Source organism: Anopheles arabiensis, chromosome 2 (genome assembly GCF_016920715.1).
Source record: "Anopheles arabiensis isolate DONGOLA chromosome 2, AaraD3, whole genome shotgun sequence".
Classification (NCBI taxonomy): domain Eukaryota; kingdom Metazoa; phylum Arthropoda; class Insecta; order Diptera; family Culicidae; genus Anopheles; species Anopheles arabiensis.
Window position 1 is genome coordinate 11,368,896 of NC_053517.1, and position 14,090 is coordinate 11,382,985.

The following is a 14,090-nucleotide window of genomic DNA, read 5'->3' on the forward strand; positions in this document are numbered from 1 at the left end:
AGCGAATCTGAATTATGACTCCTTCAGAATTGCATATGATATCTTGATATCACAAATAGATAGCCAATAAGCTTATTCTAGATTTCAATCTAGGTGCAAAACCGGCACATGCTGTCTTCCCATAATGCTGTATATCAGATAACCGTCTTCAAGATTACCATCATGGTGCCGTTTAGAGGCTTTCGATATCCTGTTGTTGCTCCTGTACATCGAAAGGCACAAACCGGGCAGGATATATGACAAGGATCATACATACAAGGACACACAACATACATCGCAATCCCACTCAATACGGTGTCGGCTTCCAACCGTCCCCAACCTTGCCGTTTACGTGCTTCCCTTTGCGAATTTAATGTACCCAAATCCCGCACCCCCAAAACATGCAACTGCAGAGCGAAGCAGAGACGGGAAATGACAAAGACGATGACATTGTTTTGCTTCTCACGTATGCCGAACTGTGCGGAATGCAGTGCTTCTAAAATGCATAGAATCCTACCCTCCACCACTAGCGCACCGTCCATCGCAACTAGAACATTGCTTTGCAACAAACCCACCGAAGCCTCACCGTACTTCTCCTCCCTTAAATCGCTTCGTGTTCGCAATCTTAAGCAGCAACGTCCATATCCTGCTTAGCTCCTTCTTTCCCGCACTAATCCTTCTGTTCTCACTCCACTAACGCTCCACTGCGTGAGTGTGTTGCTCCAATCTGCTCCAACGGCACGTATCATTTCGAACCGCGGGCGCGACTGCACGCTCACGCTATTTTTGCAAACATCCTTGCTCCGGCTCGTTTAAACGTTCTCATCCATTAGTGCACCACGGTCCACGGCCCGGTGGATGCAGGGGTTAAAAAGGAAACAGTCATCTTTAGTGCATGAATTCTCTGCTTCCCCCCCACTTACGCTAATCTACTTGCCGATGCCTTTTTCACTTTGCCCACTCACAGCAGGGCGGCTAGATGGCGGCTCATTTTGTCATGCCTAGCCTAGCAACACGCCAACGCGAACACGTCCTTTTTTTTTTACTTTTCTTTAGCACGTTACCACCCAATGTGCATCATCCCCAAGTAAGGCACACTGGTGCTGTTCGGTCATGCGGTAGGTTTAAACAACATCCGTCAATGGAAGTGAGCTCCCACACAAGCGCGCGCGACCGCATCGGAATCAAAGCTACGTCATCTAAGTTTTATCTTCTCTCTCACCTCTTCCTCTCTCTCTCTTTCTCTCGTTCTCTTTCTGTCTATCTCTATCTCTATCTCTCTTTCACACACACTCTCTTTGTGTGTACTTCTAAAAGTGCAGAATGTTTCCGGTTTCTATTAAAACCTTCAACACAAAGAGGCAAGCAAGCAAACAGCTGCAGCTGCAGTATCTTCTTAAGAACTGTCCCCTGCCAGGGATGGTACGCTGGTGGTCGTGGTCACGAGCACATTGATAACTCCATGACAGAGTAATTAAAACTCGACCCCGTCATCGTCAGCCCTCGGCGGCAATGGGGCGGCCACCGCGAAAGGCAGCTGATGTGAAGATTTCTCTTCCCTTTCTTAAACACCAGACCACACGAGGGGCACCACGTGCCACGCGAGAGTGGGTGGTAGGAGAATGTCATTATAATGTTTTGATGGAAAAATCACACTGTGAGATTTTTTTTCGCTCCTTTTTTGTCATGCACACGTTCCCGTGCTGATGCCACACTGAAGGGGTTATAATTAAAAGGCATGTGCTTGCTGTTTGGGTGAAAGCGGGGAGTTACTTACAGCGATCATTGTATATGTGTCGCGTGTGGTTACGGGTGTGTTTGTTACCGCTATGATATTTTTAATGCGGTTTTTTGCTGGTGTGGTGTGGAGCTTGTATTTGCACAGGAAATGGATACTTGTGGTTACTGTACAGGTAATTTTATATAAGCTCTTGTGGCAATTATTCCATCCTACGATTAGCTCAATTAATGCTGCTGACATTGGAGTATGATCAAAGTGTAATGAAACTAGGCGAAGGAATATCTAATTACAAAACCCAGTGCAGCGATACTTGGTGTAGTTTACAATGTTGTGGCACTGCTTAACATAGAGTTAAATTCTCAATTAAACGCATTTTAAAATTGCATTGATGAGCTTTCGTTTTTATATGTAAAAAGGAAATGGATGGCAAGAATGACATTCTACCCACGTGCGCTTATTGTGCATAATGAACTCATTTTTTGCTCTCTCTCCCCCCCGGAGGAATAAATTCTCTTGAGAAATACGGGTAATGTAACGCGACGTTCCACACTCCTTCCCTGTTAGTTCCGTTCCCGTTCGTTCGCATCGAAAGCGGGGACGAGACACGTGCTACACCCGAAATAAAGCCTTTTCCCACACTGTCTCCAATTTACAATCCGTCACCATCGCAGCGTCTTCCGTTGGCGCTTTATCTTTTCCCACGCTCCCCATGCACGATGGCACACACACATACACGCGCTCGGGCATAAGGTTAAGATTAGCTTCCAAATAATGACGCTCATTAGTCACCACTAAGTAGGCTGCCTGGTCGTGCTGCTGGTGGTGCTGGTGAGAAGGAAAGTGTGTAGAAGGAGAGTGGGAAAATAAATCCTTCCCACAGCAACGCCTAGCAACGCCCACTTGTGACGTCACAGAGAGAAAGAGGACGAAAGTACGTGCCGGGAAAGTGTATGGTGGGGGGTGGGGGGGAAAGGCAGTGGTGTTTGTGACCTTACTTGCCGTGACGTCCGCTGTCATCAAGGTCGCTAGAGACCGGGAAACATGAAAATCAACAATGGGAAAAGCATATTGCGTGAAGGAAATCTTTAAAAAGCATTATTTTTCGCCCTGCCTTGTTTATGTTTTCACTTTTGCTTCACTTCCCGGTTTCTGGTGTTTTATTTTTGTTGTTGACATCTTTCATGGAAGATTGTCATGAGTAGTTAATTCAATATTTGTCTGCCAACATAGTGAGGAAGGAAAAAAAACGGAACGATGCGCTCGGAATTGAACCATTCCTGCGTCCTGTTGGGCAAGCTGATAAATGTATTCCAGACGTGTCCTAGCAGGCGCACACTAAAGCGCCATTCCATTGCCACCCAGGACGCCGGTGGCAACGTACCCACTCTTCACCTTCGTTTGTTTGCGGAGCTATTTTCCTGTCCATTCTTGAACAAGCGGCCAAAGCTTTCGGCCCGTCAACTCCGTCAAGGACGTGGTTTGGTGCGTCGTTCATCCTCCATCGAGCTCAGCCGGCCAATCCAGCTTTCGGAAAGCAATTTCGAAGCTTTATTTTTTGTGCTCCCGACGTTTGGAGTGCATCGGGCTCGGGAAAGGCGGCCTGAAGCTTGTCTAACTTTTGACAAGTGTTCGGACAGATACGCACGGCGGATGGAAAGTTGATTGAGGTTAGGTGTAATATGATTTTGTCATGTCGCTTCTTTTTTTTTTGGTGTGTGCTCAAGTGTAGTGGTAGTAGGCGGCAAACGGCTACAGGATGATGACGAGGGACCAAAAGCAGATGTGTTTGTTTATTTCTTTGTCGAGGTTTTTTGGTATGTTTTTTTCCAGTACCTCGTCTTCACCTTTTCAATGTCAATGTCAATTTTTACATTGCATTCGCTACAGTTTGCTAAATTTAGAAAAGTTCACTATGGTATGTAATGTGTTTTTAACGCTTGTTATATTGCTCTTGTAATGAATTGTAGTAATCATTCTCAGTCATGTTTAAATTATATGTTAAATTATTGTTTTTTTTTTATTATAATTAATTGTAATGTTATAGTTTTCAAATATTTTCTTTATTTTCAACACATGCAAAACCTCTTTCTTTTCACCTGCCTAAGATTCAACTTCGTATTTTGTGACATTATAACTTTGTTCTGTTTTACACATGGAAACACGCAACAAGATAGGCAACAGACAATACACAACGTTAAAAAATGAACGATTGATGGTTTCATAAATAATAAAACCAAACCCGTCAATGTCGTACATGATGATTTCGAAGCTTCCCCAAACATAAAAGATAACGACTTGAGTGCCTCGCAGCCCAGCAATGCTGTGCTTCATCTTTGCTTTTCGCGCATTGGATAATTTTTCAAACTTCCCCACAGCGAACAAAGAAGGATTGACACACCACTTAGTACCGACACATCCGTGTGAAAGGTTATCAACTTTCTCCCAACGGCCAGCTTATTCAATCCCTCCATCGTAGCTACTCATGCGAACGATAATCTCCGAACGGCGCAGAACCGACGGTCCGATTTTTGCGTCACCCAAAAGACGGCGGTGAAGAACGCGATAAAAGTGAAAGTGATATCAATTCCTATATTTCTAGACTGCTTCCCTTTTTTTCATTTTCCGGGAAAACGGAGACGTTACGATTACGATCCCAGCGCCCGGAAGCTAACGGCAAGAGAGCTGAGCAAAAGTTACAAGCTTTAGTTCGGGAGTGTGGGAAGAGGCAAAACATTGTCCTTCACTTCAGTACCCCGTGCAATGAATCATGGAAAAAGTTCTAGTTAGCCACTCCGTTGTCCCACGCAGACACCACCACTCACACACGCTTTCACACTTCCTGGCGTGAAAAATGAGATATTCCGGTAGCGCAGGAAGCAGCGGCGGCGACGGGAAGTAGCAAAGGGTCTGTGCACAGTCCAGCAGCGAGGCAAGGAATGCCGAGCGAAGCATTAAGCTTTGCCACAATTTATGACCATATTTCACGAATCCTTTCCCTTTTTCTTACGCGCTCCCCCCCACTCTGGGAGAGGGATGGGTTGTGAATTGTAGTAAAAGTAAAAGTTTCAGTATCGCACGTAAGCAATTTGACGGCGACAACAACGTGTGCACTAAAGATGGGGTGAGCCCGCGTGTGCGCGCCAAGCATATAAATCAATTCCGGCCGATCGAGCGCACCGGAAGCGAGATTCCGTTTCCTACTGCGTCGTCAACGTCGTCGTCGTGGATGCGCCACGGGGGGAGGCTGAAATATGGCTGCATCATCGGCTTTGATGGGGTCAGCTGAACGGCAAAATTGGGACAGATTTGTCGGTCATCATTGCTGCGGGCGATCGATTTCCAATCGACTCGGACCCGGCACTGAACGCATCGAATCGGCCTGGCCTCAGAACAGGTTCTAACTGGTTGATTAAAGTTTTCGGCCGGCGTTATTGAAAGCGTGACCCGAAAAAATGAGCTTTCCGGGAGGCACGTGCGCCGGGCGGTATAATGTAAGCCGCCCAAGACAGGTTTGCTGGCATTCCAACGCCGCCACGGTGGCCCACTTTAAGCGCCGGAATGAGCAGCGCAGCTGGTTAGAGCGTCGCCTAACTCGCTGAAGGGGGTTTTGTTGTAAGGCGTTGTGTCTTAATATATCTATTAAAAAAAAGAAAGAAAAAAAGAGGTTCCCCCCTAACTGCCGTTCCATCTTAATGGGCATTTAAACGTCCGCGTTGAACACCCCGAACACCAACTCCATTAGCTGCAGCGAATGGAAAACCAAAACGCTGGCTCAACACATAACTGCCCCGCTGCTCGTGCAGGGATTGACAGCAGCGCTTTATGCTTTATCCCCAGATGATGTGTTTATTGAAAAGTGGGGTGTTTGAAGTTGCATTCAAACTGGAAAGGTACATCCGAAAAGTTTGCACAATGCCAAGTGTGCGAGAGAAGGGTCCAAATGAAGTGAGAATGACCTCTCGGAAGAGTTCATCAGTGCGAAGAGAATCGTAGCAAAGGCATCAAAAAGATATTAAAACACGCTCAAACTGCAATAAAACAAACACACGAGGGTGCAGCGCCGTGGGTACGTTCAACTTTCCCTGAAACATTGAACTTTCCAGTGTAAGTGTTTCCTTCAATTGCGCTCTACCGTGGCGCTTGCTCCATCATTGTTGAGTAAAACTATTCAGTAAACTTAACTTACCATTTGTGTTCTAAATTCTTCTTGACTGATCTTGATGCCGCTCGCTTTAAACTACTGCCATTTATAAGGGAGACGAAATTTTATTACCTAGAAAAACAAGCGCCAAAAAAACGGAAACAGATATCGTCCGCTAGAACGAAGGGAAACGTAATTTTCACGACCTGCTTTGCTCCCAGCCCAGCTCTACACTCAAATGACTTCCCATCAATCGTCCTACTGCTGCCGTCGGGGAGTGGGACGAGCGTGGCAAGGTTTATGATGGAAGTGTTACCGGGCGAAAGTTGAACTTTTCACTCCATAAAGCTTTCCTTCGTGGGTGAGTCAGTTAGGCCACGCCAGTCAGGGTTTGAGTTATGGACTTCTTTTCCTGCTGAGCGTAGCCGTATCCTTTGAAGTTTGACCGGAAGCAAAAGAAGTCTTTCCCAAGCAGGAGATAATGCATACACACACACAAAGACATATACGCCAGGGTAAACAAACTAGGTCAGCCGGATGGTTTGTTATCAATCATATGTTACGCCTTCGCCACCAAAAGTTTGTTTGAGGGAAGGAGTACAGGAAGGTACAAAGACAACGGACACGATCAAGAGACAGGTTTCAGACGTTTTGGGCAGGCTGTCCGTCAACCGGCCCACGCATTTGGTATACACAAACAAACATACACATACGATAAACTCAGTAAGCCTCAAAGTTGAACCGGTCAGCGTACGGCTGGATGCTTAGCGCCCACAGCCCAATGGTGTCCAAACAGATCCATATCAACCAACGGTGGTAACACCTTACCAAGCCGGGGCAATGGCTGAAGAGATATCACCGTCGTCAACACCGACACGTGCCTCGGGAATGCGCTTGATTGATTCTTTTTCGCTCGAAAATCTAACCGGGCAATGGCATCGGGGGAGTCGTAGGTAAATGATTTAACCAACCCACAACCTATCACAACGGCCATAAAAAGCTCTTACACGATGCTTTGGAGCTGATATTTTGGAACTTGGCACTATGTCTACACAGTGATTACAGTGATTTCGCTTGCTGGAAGAAGCCTTGCCTGTTGATGGTGATGTAAAACCGAGCAAACAACAGGTGCGCATTACACGCCCCAAATGCTAGAAGTCTTTAGCCGTACACTGGAAAAGCGGTTTGTGGTCAGTGAGCGGGTTGATTGATTTGGGGCGCGATCTGGCCTCTCTCCAGCTTGTCTGTGTAGATTTAAATGTGGCCATGATGTAATGGTTAAATCTTACGCACTCGGCATTTGGGATTGATTTGGAAGAACGTTTACAATAACTCCGTACATGAGAAGATCCGAACAACGAATGGGTTGGGTGGGAGGAAAACCGCAAATAACACGGCCGGCCGACCCGTACATAGATACAGCTTCACCCTCGAAGCAAAGCGTTGACATTTCGTTTGAAGTTGCGTGCGTAGATTACGGGGCTGTGGGTGCAGATGCTGCGGTCTCAAAAAGTCGATGAAGCGATTTATTTTCGTCTTACCTCTCTCGGTTTTCTACCCCGTACACTTCGCTACGTGTCGACCGGAGTGCGAGGAGCCGTGTAAGGTAAACTCCATCTGTGTGCCCTTTTGCCGTTTGCGTGCCGAGGTTGTAGATTGATGAGGGTTCATTTATCATGAAGCGAGAAGCCGTGACGATGACGGTGTTGTTGTCGTAAGATTTCCTTCAATGAGAGGCTACCGTTTCGACTTCTCGATTGGGAAGATAATTTCGATTTTCAACACGAAACCCGGGGCTTTGCGGGGTTTTCCCGGAGAATTTCAGAGCATGGCTTAACGATTTGCTAAACGATGCCGAAATCATGCTGCGGTCTAATGCCAACACGCCCGCTGTGGAGTGTATTGTAGTCGCTAGTCTTTTGGAGGACTCAAATCTCCCCTTGGCTGCACGGTCGTTTCTGCAGGTTAGCTGGCTTCCAATTAGACCGTACATAAGCGCCACGTGACTTTCGACGAAACCACGTGGTAGCAAACCGCTTGGACCGTGCCGGATCATTCGACCACCTGTTACTAACCGGTGACGGTGAGAATATCAATAAATATGTCTCGCTTTGTATATTCGTGTGAAGCAAGCAGATGGTGTGAACAGGCAGCAGCAGCAACATGCAAATGCTTTTTCCGTCCTATGTTGGCGAGGGGAGCAAAGTTGCCCTTCCTTGAGGTCGCTTGCGTAAAGAACCGCCTGCCCTGGGACCGTAGTGGACATTCATCACACAGTGGCATCGGGAAAGGCAGTCAAGAAGCTGTTGGAGAAATTTATTATACCACAAGGTGCGTGATGGCACGAGAATTGCTCCCTCACTACCCGGCTCCAGATGGGTTTAGTTTCCTCGAGTATTATTTATCGAAAGGGCACCGAAACTGGCCCGGGAGTGGATCGTTTTGATTCGTTATGTAAATGTTTTGAAATGAATATGGGGTAGGTTTTTTATGGCGCTAGTTTCTTTTTTATTACCTAAACTCAGCTGCAGTACTGATGGGTGCAATACATAAAAAGGGGGTTTGGACGGGCGTGTTCAAAGGCACGTGAATGGGAGTTATTAATTAAGCCCTTTTAGTGTAAAGAGAGAAAGTAGAACGATTAATTTTAAGCAGGACGTTGCTTGGAGGGCATAGAGTGGAGCTGATTGAGCGTCTAGTCAGCCATTTGAATCTTTAAAATTTGTCGATAGAAACCTATTTCTTTGATTAATTAGCAAAATTTCATAAAACTTCAGTTAACAAATATCAAAATCTAGCCGACTGGATCGAATACGTTCCATGTAGATGACCCTCGCCAACACTTATGAAAAAACCGGGGAGAAACCAGAAGCCTAAGACAATCATAAATGATTGGACCAAATTCCAAATACGCGTGCCGATCAATTCATCTATTGCTTGGGTGACCTTTCAAGTCGTTGTGCTTGAGAAACTGGTTCGAATATTAATTTCCTTCAGCTCACCATGTCGTCCAGCAGTAAGGGACGTAAAGGGAGCAGGGAACTTCACCAAACTTATCTCCGATGTCTCCAAGCGCTTGATAAACTATCTGTCTGTCAAAGCTGCACGTGGTGGAACCATTTGGTCCTCCGCAGTCGGGTAACGAGATTGTGGTTTAGGCTGTGAGGCTGTGGGCATTTGGGGTGCTTTCCAAAGGCACACGATCGTACACGATCGGGCGGAGCAGGCTTACGCTTTTCTCCTGATTTGCAGATAACTTTGCACCACTCAACACGCTGCCGCCTTTTGTGCCACTGGGCTGACGGTTCGCCGACCGGCCGCAACTAACGACAAAAGCCACAAATTAATTTTACAAATCCAAACACACCCCAGCAGCAGATCCTGCTGCTGCTGCTGCTACGTTGCTCTGTGGTTTAAAGCATCCCAAACTCCATCGATGATATTTCTCACAGATCCGAGAGATCCACTTTTCAGCACTGTTCTAATGAGAACCGGAAAAGCCGCTTCACACACAAACTCTGCCGAGCTGCACATGCTTCATTTCACAGCATCCAAGCGCGCTGTCGGAAACGCGCTTAAAAGCTAGCTTCCTACGTATTCTGGTTAGCTTGCGGCTCGCGGTAGAAAGGAGAAATCCCACAGCAGACGGCACGGCGCGCCATGGTATGGCGTGCTATCGCGATGGTGATGGTGAAGATGATGAATCTCCTTCCATTTCCGACACTTCCGCACCAGAGCATGAGGTTTTGCGCCGAAAGTGGAATTATTTTAAGGACGCGAGAAGTTCTCCATTTAAACAACTGGGAACAAAATTGTGAGCAAAATGCTCCCAACCGAGTTTCCTTGCATGTCATAACCATCCTCCAAGAGAGTGTCAGTGTGTGAAGTTTAGCTTGTGGTACAAGTGGATTAAGATGATGAAGAATTCATAATGCATGCATTTTCAACACACTAGCTGGTTCAATTGAATGCATGAGTCTGGTGTGGCGACACTACAGGTATGTATGTCGGTGCATACACTGAGTACCATGTACAATACAACCACGACTTCGCTCTTAGTCATGTGGGCAAACGATGTGGGCTTTCACTGAATAAGCGATGCGCTTGGGTGACAAAGCAGCCAGAACAGAAGCATTGGTTGTGTGCTTTACCAATAACGAAAACAGACACTAACAAATTGCCTTTGAAGGGAAATTTCCAGCACACATTTGACGTCTGTGTTTGTATAGATGAGCATAACATACCGTACTGCATCTGTTGCTGGAAATTCTAAAAATAAAATACAAAAAAAAACACACTGTACAATCAAAATAAATAGGATCCTGTCCATCAGTGGTTTCTTTGGTATCTATGAATACGAAATAAGTCACGGGATGCTGCATCGCGATGGAAAAGGCGAACAAAACTCTCACACTCACAAAACGACATACTGCTCAACTGCCACTGCTCAAAAGATGATACAAGCATAGGATTTTCAGAAATATAGCTTCTTGTGATACTTTTTGTATGTTTTTTTTTTGTCTTTTTGTCGCTCCGTGGTTCGTACTTCTTTCTCAGAAAGGCAAGGCAATGGAAGCATTCGCATGAAACGTCTGCTTCCTGGAAGCACATTGAGTTTAGGACCTTCTGCCACTTCAGAACTTGTTGACCGTACGGTTGCTTTGCAAAAGGAACAAAAAGCTCACACATACACAGAGAGAGAGAGAGAGAGCGTGAAGACAAACAGCGCAGCGTAGACGAAAGACTAACTTTCTTGGTCACGAATTTTCTCCTAATCCTTGGCGATGCCAAAGAATCATTCGATTGCATTCGATTCTCTGTGCCTGACGCTGGCGGCTTGCATGAAAGCCACTTTGCTCAGCAAACACTACGGTGCTTTATATCCACAGAAATGGGGATGATCTTTGATAGTTTGAATTATGAAGTTTGTGGTTTTGATTTGTCCCAATGTTCTGTGCCCACTAACTGATGACGAATGGTCTCGCAAGCGAATGTCTTTAGCAGGTTTGAGATCTTTATCCGGTGGTTAAACATTATCGGAAAAGCTTTCGATTGCATGCGACACACACACACACAAACACAGAGAAAACTTCTTTTTTTTTGTATAAAAATCTACAGCTATCGAAAAACGAAGGAGCACGGTAAAGGCGTACCAATATCTCAATTCTTATCTCAAGGGTTTTCATAATCCCACTTTTCGTTAAATTGTCAATCCGACAATATCGGCAAGGGATTTACTGTTTAAATTGCATTGTTCCGGTTTTACGTTGCTTTAGCAATAGCAATGGCGTTGTCAGTGTCATGCTTGAATGCAGCTAGAAAAAAAACTAAGAGAGGAAAAAATCAAAACCACAATGCACCCGGAAACTACATCCTTCGACCTCGAAGCGAACTAACGAAGGAAGAGAGAGAGAGTGTGTGTGTCTGTGTGGGTGTAAATTGGTAAAAAATGGTTCCATCGGGTTTGAGCATTCAAGAGCTGCCAAGAATTGGTAGGAAATTACAAAACGTATGTGAGTGAAAATGTAGAAAAATAATGTACAGAAACAACGTATCTGTTTAGTTTTCATCGCCATACATGCAACGTGTAACTAAACAGAAAGATTCATCTTAGCCGAATGATTATGTTTTTATTTTCTTTCGTTCGGTGGAAGTTTCAAGCTTTGCAGTTATCTGGCCATTTGGACTATTTTACTACTGAAAACATTTAGTTTTCCTATTTATATATTATTTGTTGTTAAGTATAATAAGTTTAAAGATTATTCATACTACGAAGGCTTTTCCTTTATCACTTCACAAACAATAGTGTTGGATTTTGGGTGTATATAGTAAATATTTTGAATATGATTTCAAATTAGAAAACAAAAATGAATTAGAAGCTACTAAACAACAGTATACAGATTAAACTACTTTACTCATTTAGACTGCTTGAAGTAAACTGCTCGAACTACACGAATGAACTTTGTAATGAATTACGCAATGAACTATGGGACAAATGAATATATAGTTGCGATTAAGGTGTACCGTTCTTTTATCAAACTTAAACTCCGTTTATATATCATTTTAGTATTTTCCTATACCTTAAACATTAAATACTCTGAAATTTCATCATTAACAAATTATTAGCTCTACGCAACATTATTACATCTAACGTACACGTACATCAAAGCTAATATCCATCATTTTATTGGTTGGTTCCCGTAGTTTTTTGGGCTCGTCTTATGATTTTTTCATCGTTTCCCATAGATTTTAAAGTTTGTTCGTTTGATTTATTGGTATCGTTCCATTGGACAACAATACAATTCAACCGAGCAATCTGGGAATCATCCAAAAAATCATGAGAATACACAAAAAATGGGAAGCAACCAAAAATTTACAGGAAATAACCGTAATAACCGTAACCCTTAGGAAACCCTGTAACTGCTTTCTTCAAAGATTTGAGATTAAAGATTCCTGTACAGTTCAAAGATGTGGTTCAACATGTCAACAGGTGCGACGTAAGCCACACAAGAGCGCTCACCTTGCACAGCACCGTTGGCATGTAAGGCGGAACCTATTGCAGCTTCAAAAATCCAATAAGCAAGCAATTAATTTAATCAATTATGCTTCATCATCAGTACACCCATGTTCTTGAAACGGGCCACTTAAAACCGTACACCAGAGCAACAGCAGCAGCAAATCGGATGCTGGTATGTTCTGTGCATTTTTTTCCTTGCTGCCCTTTCTCCCACTTTCTGCCACTGCTACTGTCTACGGCAAATCGATATCCACTGTGTGGATTCCACACCTCACCCTACGCTGCACGTGCTTTTGCGCCCACCGGGCAAATTGGGAAAGGAAATTAAATTGCTTTTAATTCGATTCTCCATAAACACTCTCTCCTCTACGGGATAACGGTGCTACTCACGGGCGCATCGCGAAATTGCTTACACATTGCGCGCCAATACGCCCAACTTTGTTGTGAAGACATTTGCCATGGCTTTGCACACTCCTGAAGAGTACGTACGTAAAACGTACCGTCTTTTGCAACGATCACACCAGTCAAGGAACGTCAAGGTAAGGAATGGAAACTAGTGCAAGGATGGGCCAGCTGCTTTTTACTTTCATTGCATCAGCGCAAACTGCCAGCGCGAATTGACGATGAAAAATCAACATAAGCAAGCAATAAAGTTATTACATTCACACACACACACACACACTCGCGAGACGAAACAGAACAGTTGTGAGTCTACACCAGAGTGATGAAAAATGGCAGCAATAGCTTCCCGTCATTGTGACGATGGTAATCTTATTTTCGTTCCCCATACTTCCCGCAAGGGAGGAACCCCCAACATTACCATTGAACTGTCGCGGGTCGGATGAGAAATTTCGAGCTCGAACAAGTGACGGTTCCAATGTTGACTCCTGCTCTATGATCGTGTCAAATGTGGTTCAATAATTGCACTTTATACAGGAAATGAAGCGAAATGGAAACGCTGAACAGGCAAACCAATTACTTTTCGACGCATAAAAGCTGATTTATTTTGCATAAAGGTGAAATGAAATTGTGAAAGAAGATTGTGGCAACGGCAATGGCAAGCAGCAGTAGCAGTTTGATGGAACGATTGCTAAGCATTGATCGTTTGATCGCGTTTTCATCATAGCTTCTTGAAGAATGTGAAGTCCTTGAAGTGTAGAGGAAGAAGCAGTTCTTAATATGTACAACAATAATTGAATTGAATTGAATAGAAACATGTTTAAAAGGAAGTTTGATTTAAATTCACAATGTCCTTGCTTCGAGCCATAATCAAACAAGTCAAAAACTATACAAAAGCTGCTCTTGTGTTTCAAATTCGTTCGCAAAAGATAAGCTAAAAGGTGTGACAGCCTTTCGACTAATGTTTACAAGTCAACCCTCTTCTTTTTGACTACTGCTGCCCCTGCACCAGCTCATCGCCCATTCAACCGGTTAATTAAACAAGTTGTGACACAGGTCCATCAGCAAAGCCTGTCTTCCGCGCTAGATATCGGTCACCCAGCAGCCCCGTGTACCCCTAAAGTGGTGCTCATTTTGTTCAAACGGCAAATGATTATCCGTTTCGGTACAGCACCCCCAGTGTCACCCTTCCCGAGCATTCCCGCCGCCGTGGCTTTCCACGAAATTTCGTTAGTTGACCATGAAAACAAATCGGTTCCAATTAAACCTAACCCTTTTTTTCCTCGCCTCCATTACATCCATGCTCCCTCGCC